We start from the raw sequence: 8130 nt of genomic DNA, 5'->3' as shown, positions 1-8130 counted from the left end.
TTACTTTTTTCTTAAATTGTAGCTTGTTGTGCTTCGGAACTCTATATCAAATAGAAAACGAAAACCCTAAACTACAGGTTTAAGAAAAATAATTTTTAGGTTGAGTATCAGTTTGATAATTATAAAGTAGAATGTACCTTATAATCCCTCCTGAAGATACTTCAACTCTTACTAGAAATGTAAAAAACAACAAACCCATAATGATAAACATGAACATTAGAGGAAGCCAATGCTAGATCAAATGTGATTCAAAATTGAATACAAGGAACCCAATCATTTTAATCGAAAGTAAGCGAGAGAGCCAGGGTCTAGAAAAAAAAGAAGAAAGATAAGCTCCGCTCATCCATTATAGTAAGGTAACTATAGACATAACCTCAATAAGATAAACATATAAAAAGAGTCCTATTATAGACAAAATATTAATAAAATCACTCGATTAACAAAAACTGAAAAAAAAAACTAATACCATCAACTAACCAAACAAATCAAATCAATCAATCTATAAACTATAAGTTTGATGCTGGATCAAGATAGAAAGGAGTACCTGAAGCAATTCGGAAAAGTCAAAGAGCCACAAATCCAAAAACAACAATATTTAGAGGATGAGGGAAAAGTAATCAAACAAATCTTATTAATTTCTTCACTGTTAAACGAAGGTTTGTGGAGAGATTGATTTGAGAGACAATTTCATGACTAATAAGATCGTGAGAGGGAACTTTCGTTTACGAATTGGTTCCCATCAGTTACGAAGAAAGTAAAAAATTCAGGATGTTAATAGAGAGAGGAAGTGTAGAGAACAAAACTGAAAATAAGCATTAATGAAAATTGATATTAATGTGGGATATGGTATGCAAGAATTGGGTGGTGAAGATTTAGTCTGAAATTGGTATCAATCGTTCTGTATAAGAGATTTGATTTGAACCTTTGATATGTCCAAATTAATAGAAAGGTCTATTGCAATATAAAGGGTCTCTAGAAAACATCTTTTATTAAGAAACTAGGAATAACCCGTACCTTCGGCACGGACATTCCCCTTTCCGGATTGCACTATATAGTAGTGGACCTCTCGTTATCAAAATAAATAACTTTCGCTTGGTACAAATTTATCCCAAAATTAGAATTAGTTACATCTATAATATTTGGTTTCAAAAACTACATAATATGTAACAAAAATGTTGAACTTCTTTGAGTTCAATAGTTTTGCAACATTTTCTGAACACAACATTCTTCAAACATTCATAGTATATGGAGTACGAAATTAGAAAACTTAAATGTTAGAACTACAAAGAAGATAGTTAAATAAAGGGTTGATCTCAACATAAATACATGAAAGTTTTTCATCAAAAAAAAAAATGAAAGTTCTCTTGTATGACAACCAAAGAAGGTAAAAAACAATGCAAAAATTTGCGAAGTTCCTTTCTAATGTAATCTATGTTTGATTTTCGCACCTTCGTTCCTTGCCCAATGATGGGTTATGAGAAATACTATAAGACCTGACAAAATCACTATAGAATGATATCATACTTCAGGGTCGTTTACCTTCATATTTGTACATGTTACACAGAAAGTGAGTAACATAACAATTATTATTTTGCAACGAAAAACGTGACTGAGTCTTGCTAAGATTTAAGCTCATTTGATTCTGCTTTATTTATATTTAACAGATAAACACCTGCAATATTTGTAGCAAAATTGAAGTAATTCAAACCATTTCTGTCCAGCAAATGAAGTAAATAACTTCTACAATCTATTGAGGTTACCTTGGAAATCTCCAATTGAACAAAATTTGATGCTACAATGGCAGATTATCAACCATATTAAGCATATGCTCCCCAGTTTTGGTGCAAGATAACACCATAGTATTATTCCTTCGAACAAGCTTACAGTTCGTAACTTCCTAGATTTCATATTTTTTGGAAAAAGGTGATACCAATGTCTTATATCACGCTTAGGAATAATTTCATCGCCAATCTTACTTTTGATACTCATAGTAGTTGAAACACTTCGAACAATCCCAACCACACATGAAGATTTAACCATAAAAATTAAACACAAAAATTCCACCAAACACCTAACTACAATGCATAGAGAAATACAAAAACAAATCAAAGGGAGTAAATGTGAGTAATGGAGGGTTTTACGTACAAGATGTTCCCCATTTGTATAAGTAGGAAACCGGTCAATTTTTACAAAATGGTATACTTGCAGCAACTGTATTCTACAACAAAATCATGTCAGAAGTAAGTGATAAAAAACATTTAGATATTTTCTTCTGATCATATATATATATGGTTGTTTGAAATAATCAAATAAGTTCTGATTTTACCTCAAAAGTGATCCATGTTGCACTAAAATTCAGAAATTTAATTCAGTTATGTTCCTGAAAAATACATAGTTTGGAACTAAACTTAGAAAGAAAAAAAATGAAACTAAAACGTAGTTTATCGCGACAGAAGAATTACGAAGACTAAGTCACATGTATCTTATGCTTATTATAGGATAAGAATATAGGCAGAGCACATACCCAAATCCAAAATCAGAGGCTTGATTTTAGTACGTCTTTCCCCTTAAAGATATACTACCATATGACACACGGAAGAATGTATGGTTGAAGAGCTCACTCATCCATGTGCGCTTTTCATTTTTTTCTTACTTCGTTCATATTGACCAAGCTACTTAGACTCCTTCAGTTATTCTTCAATTTGTAATTTTGTTTATAAAGTTACCCTGTCGCGTTGCTCAGCAGCAAATGAAATGCATCATAACATTTCAAGCATCTCCTCTACCACATCAATGTAACCATAGCAGTTTCTCCAGATTGGTTAGGTTTCCTGCTCGTGCCGCAAAATGCAAGGGTGTGTCTCCTCGTTTTCTTTCAACTGTTTCGCCATTTTCTTCCGATTAGAGCTCTTTTGACTCGTCGGAACAACCATCTCTTACCTAGTTGCAAGAAAAATTCCAGAACCAGTTTCAGCTATTTAGACAAAATCTTTTACTCCATGAACAACCCAGATCATCAAACTCCAATTTTTCACATGATAAATTAGGGATTGTGTAATTCCTAAATCTCAGAATTCTTCACCCCTATTAGTTACCTGTTAACAACCCACTTTGATCATCATCTTAAACATAAAAATAAGATTAAAATGTGAAGGGGACACTTTCCCAACTTATAATATTATAAACTCAAAATCTTCTCAACCAAAGCAAGTAAATGGGTTTTGTTTCTTTGATTGAAATCCACAATATAATCATAAAAAATGGGAAATGGTTATCCATGAAATTGTAAGAAAAAAACATAAATGTCAGTGAAGAAAAGATTTGCTTACTTGAGTTAAAAATGAAATAGCTTGTCTTCATCTCTTGTCCATCTTGAAACAACCATAAATTAACCATTTCTAATTTCCACCTTGAAACAACCATAAATTAACCATTTTATTCAGAGAACCATATTAGTGTCAAATAACCTTATTCTCTAACGGATGTCATTTCATCATATTTGAATAAAAGAGCTATGCAATGTAATGAATCTAGTCTGAAGCTATGTAAATGGGTCATTTAACTACTAGTGTTAGTCTAAACTGCAGATCTAATTCAGAGTTAAAGTGGAAATCTCAGAAACTAACTTATGGACATTGAGGATCCTTGAATTCGTTATGTTTCAATTGACCACCAAAAACAACAGAAACTCCAATAACAACTTGCTTTTCACCAGGAGGCATTTGGTTGCTGCTATCTGGGATACCTTTGACCGTTACCCAATGTCAATTCCATCTCAGTTTCCATGATCGATCCTCATCGACAGGGTATTTGAAATGAAAAAAAAACATGTCAAAAGTCAAATCAACAAGACTAACGAATAATACAAACATAATTATCCAATATATAACGTACTTGCAGTCACGAACTTATATCGACTGCAACACTTTTGGTGGCTACAAGGAAGTCAGTAAGAAACTATATAACATAATTGCATTGGAGAAACAATTGAAAATGCATGAGCAAAACAAAACTTCGTCAAAAATTTTCTGAAAAAATTTTCTAAGTAGCATTTCGTATTTTGCATCTTGCGATAAATAAAAACTCAAAAATATTGTGGCAGTAAGAGCAAAAGAAAATCAAAATTAAAAGAAAGATATGTGGATGATGGATCGGATTGAATAAGATATAGTATAGGAGACTGGAAGAAAGAAAATGGAAGAAATGTACCTATCATCAACAATTTAGTACGTGTATCCTGCCCTACAATGACTAAAACAAAAAAAAGTTGGACACCCTTTAACAACAAGAAGGATTTCAAATTTATTAAATCTCACATTGGGTACGAATGATTTTACATTAAGAAAGAAAAAAAATTAAAAGAAAAAAAATGTTTTCTAACATACCAAAATCACATTCCGAGGTCTGTGATTCAGTGAGCTAATCCAATTACTATAACTTTGAAACTTGATAAATGAAATAGAAATAAGGAAACAAACCGATTTGCAACGTTTAGCAGAAGTACCAAACCAATTTGCAACGTTTAGCAGAAGGATCTGGGTCATGTCATGATACAATCTGCAACAGGAGAAAAACCCTAGAATTACTAAAAAAAAACTCACGATGAATTGAGAAAATAAACGGAGACAAAGTGATAAAAAACACATATAGATGACGAATAAGAAGAAATTTTCTACTTCACTCTATTAAAGAAGGAGAAGAGGAAATGAAGGGCTTAGGCGTTTGGAAATCTGATTTTCTTTTCTGTATGTAACTCCTTTTCTCTATCTTTAACTCGTTTTCTCTATCTTTAACTCTGGTTTAAGGTGCTTGGCCGTTTGGGCATTTCATAGAATCACAGAGTAAATGGAGAGAGAGAGTTATATTTAAATGGTCGTTCAAACATCGTTGACGGTGTAGATTAAAAAGATGAGGGGATTTTGAGGGTCTAGATTTATCATGTTGTTGACATTCTCTCATTGAGTGGGTTAACAAATCTTCATTTTTAAGGGAGGTAATAGATCTAGTGATTTAGATTTGTAGAAAAATATAACGAACGACCGGATTTGTCTTCGGTTTGTCCCAGTCAGCAAAAAACTTTGCGTTTTATATAATAGATTAAAGATGTTTGACCTAGTCAGAATGTTTCCTTCTATTTTACTATTGTATAGATTTTAAATTAGTGGAGAATCAGTATATTTAGTAATTTTATATTTTTTAAGAAAACTTTTGGGATCTATATCTAAATATTTCTTATTTAGAATGTCTTTCATTTATAAATTAATAAATTTTTCCTTGAGGAAATTATTTTCACTCTTAGTTAGTAAGTTTTCATTGTTTCTACGATTATGCACGTTAGCTATTTAAAAGTTGTTATTCGAATTTGATTAGGTTTAGAAACCCTAAAACTATATAAAACTTTTATATAGTTGTTTAATTTATTCAATTTTATCAATAAAACTACAATAGTTTCTCTACTGTTTGTGAGTTTAAAATTTACCTTTTTCTTAGTTTTAGACATAAAGATAAAGTTTTTCTAGATTTTCTGCAGCGTCACTTAAGGTTGATTTTTTACATAACAACGAACACACTAATTAAAAATAATAGGTTTACATAACAAGAAGAAGAAAATAGTTCATCATCTCTCTTATTTCGGACAACTTTATCTCCTCAGTGAAAATCCTAAAATTCTCCTGATTATGTTAATCTCCAAATTTGTCACTAAAATTTTATCCCTCATCACTTTAAATAACACCCTAATTTGCTAATTGAAAATTGTGAAACTAAGGTTTCTCATGTGCTAATTAAAGCAGGGAGTTATCGAATTTGGTTTGTAATGTGCTAACTAAAATCAGTGAGTGATCGAATTTAGTTTGTAACTAGGTTCCCTCCCCGTCCTACGGACGGGGAAGATCCTTCTTGGCTAACGCCTTCGAGGAGAACAAAAATAAATTGTAGGTTAAACCGAGAAGACACGATTTCTCTGAGATAATTAAAAACATTTCTCTGAGATAATTAAATGAGTTATGATATTTTGGATTTAAAAGTGAAAGAAGGTGCAGAGTATAATGGTAGCTATAATTAAGGAGATCTGTTAGGCAGAGTTAAAAACAAATTTGGAGGTTTTGATTTCATGAGAAAATTAAGAAACTTTTTAACTTGAAATTAGAAATGTGCAAAGGTAGGTAGTTTTGGCCGCAGGTATTAGGTAGTTTTTTTTATATTGTAACCGAATAACCAAAAATAATTAATTGTTTACACTAATACCCTTGTTGTTTAAGTCAAATTACACTAAGAAGATTTTATATCAGTCGTTCGATCTAATCAAAGGTAATAAAATGAACGGTCAGACTTATCCCCTGGATAACCGCCTGACCTGTTTTAATATAATAGATGCTGCTAATTATAATTGTGTAACTAAACTTTGTAATGTGTAATTGAAACTTAAAAGGTTGTACGGTGCTAACTGAAGAAGATGAGAGCTCTTCATGGTGCCAAAATAAAATCCCACACCTCCCCTATAAGTTGGATTTTTAATGCTCCTCCCTCTTTGAATCTTATCGAACTTATTTCTTTAATCACTCTCTTCTATGAAAGTTTATCTTGCATCACTCCCTCTGAAAATTTCCCTCTTTCACATCTCTCATTTTTTGTTCTGGAAATCTTCCTCAAATATTTGTCACCAATATAAGACCAAAGATATTCTTCAAGAAATTAAAGAAGTGTTGAGCTCCGTACTAGTCAAATGTAGTTGGTCATACGGACTTTTTTACATTGTAAAAACTGGGCTAAGGTCAAAAAATGACCCGCTAATAAGATCCACCCCCCGACATAGAACGAAATAAGGCGCATGTCCTTTTGTCAGGAAAAGTACTTTCCAGCTGTACTTTTCCTTTCTTTCTTCTTCATCATTAACCCTTGCATCGTACATTAAGCGATAAACTTTCCATCTCTTATTTTTCTTTTCATATTTTCTTCACCATCTCTTTCTCTCTTTCTCCCTCAACAAAAAAAAAAAAAAAAAAAAAAAAATCTCTTTCTCTCTTTCTCTAAAATTTGTGGAACTTTTATCTCTCTCTCTCTCTCTAAAATTTGCGATAAACTTTCCATCTATTATTTTTCTTTTTCATATTTTCTTCACCATCTCTTTCTCTCTCTCTCTAAAATTAGAGAAACTTTTATTTCCCCTCTCTCTAAAATTTTATTTACAAATCAATGAGGCAAAGATTAATGGGGTTTTAAGAACAGATCTGCAAGATTTGACATCAAAATTACATGAAGTATTTCTTGAACAGATTTGAATTTTTTCTTGAACAGATTTGAATTTTTTTTTGAACATATTTGGATTTTTTCTTGAACAAATCTGGAAGTTTTGTAACAGATTTGCACTATAAATTTCGTTTTAGAAGATTAAGGATTAAAGTGTAGCTTATTTCGGTTGCATAAATTTTAGTGTATGAGGATGATAATGATATTAGGAAGATCTGATCCAATAAATTTCTTCATCTTGTAAATATGATCTCTTCTTAATTTTATCTTATTTTTGTATCTACATTTCTCTATCTTACAAATCATCGTTGTTAGATCTAAATTTTTTTGTACTAGATCGATCTAATAAAATTGTTATTTTCTTTTTTGTGTGTATGATGATATTGGAAGATCGATCTAAAGTTTTGTGTGTATGAAGATGATGATAATGTTGCAAAGGACATTGTACTTTTTTTTTCTTTTTTTGGTGTGTAAGATGTTGTTGTTGATAATGATGATCAATACAGGGGGGTTGCTTTGTAATTCATTAGTTGATTTGATTGTTAGAATCTGTAAGAAATTAGAGAAGTGTGGAAGCCATAATTATATATAACATTTTTTTACTCCAACAACATTCTTATATATAACATACGTTTGGAGTTGCTTAAATTAGGTGAACAAAATATTAAACATTTCTAATATAATCTTGCAACTTTTCAATTAATAAACAAAGAGACTGAGAGACCAAAGCGTAGAGATAAGGTGACAGTGGACACGATATCTTAAATCTCTAGATGATTTGAACTCCCCATATTGTTTACCAAATTACCATTGATGATGATGCTGAATGTGAGTGAAGTAACACAAATCTTATAGTTGTTACCTTAAACTGAAAGTAACGAA

The 8130-nt window shown here is 31.3% G+C and overlaps 1 long non-coding RNA gene across 1 annotated transcript; it reads right to left on the bottom strand.

Moving 5' to 3' along the window:
• Positions 1 to 1386: 1386 nt before the first annotated feature.
• LOC147557311 (uncharacterized) lies at positions 1387 to 4567 on the bottom strand. Its single transcript, XR_015235162.1, has 6 exons — positions 3627 to 4567; positions 3330 to 3409; positions 2525 to 2940; positions 2327 to 2380; positions 1761 to 2218; positions 1387 to 1672 (listed from the first exon to the last, which is right to left on the bottom strand). It is a non-coding gene; the product is annotated as an uncharacterized LOC147557311 (long non-coding RNA).
• Between the last annotated feature and the right edge of the window lie 3563 nt (positions 4568 to 8130).

The sequence above is a fragment of the Eschscholzia californica genome, unplaced genomic scaffold (assembly GCF_041429995.1).
Source record: "Eschscholzia californica isolate CP2 unplaced genomic scaffold, dmEscCali1.0.p SCAF_2, whole genome shotgun sequence".
Classification (NCBI taxonomy): domain Eukaryota; kingdom Viridiplantae; phylum Streptophyta; class Magnoliopsida; order Ranunculales; family Papaveraceae; genus Eschscholzia; species Eschscholzia californica.
This window is presented reverse-complemented; position numbering and strand designations above follow the sequence as displayed.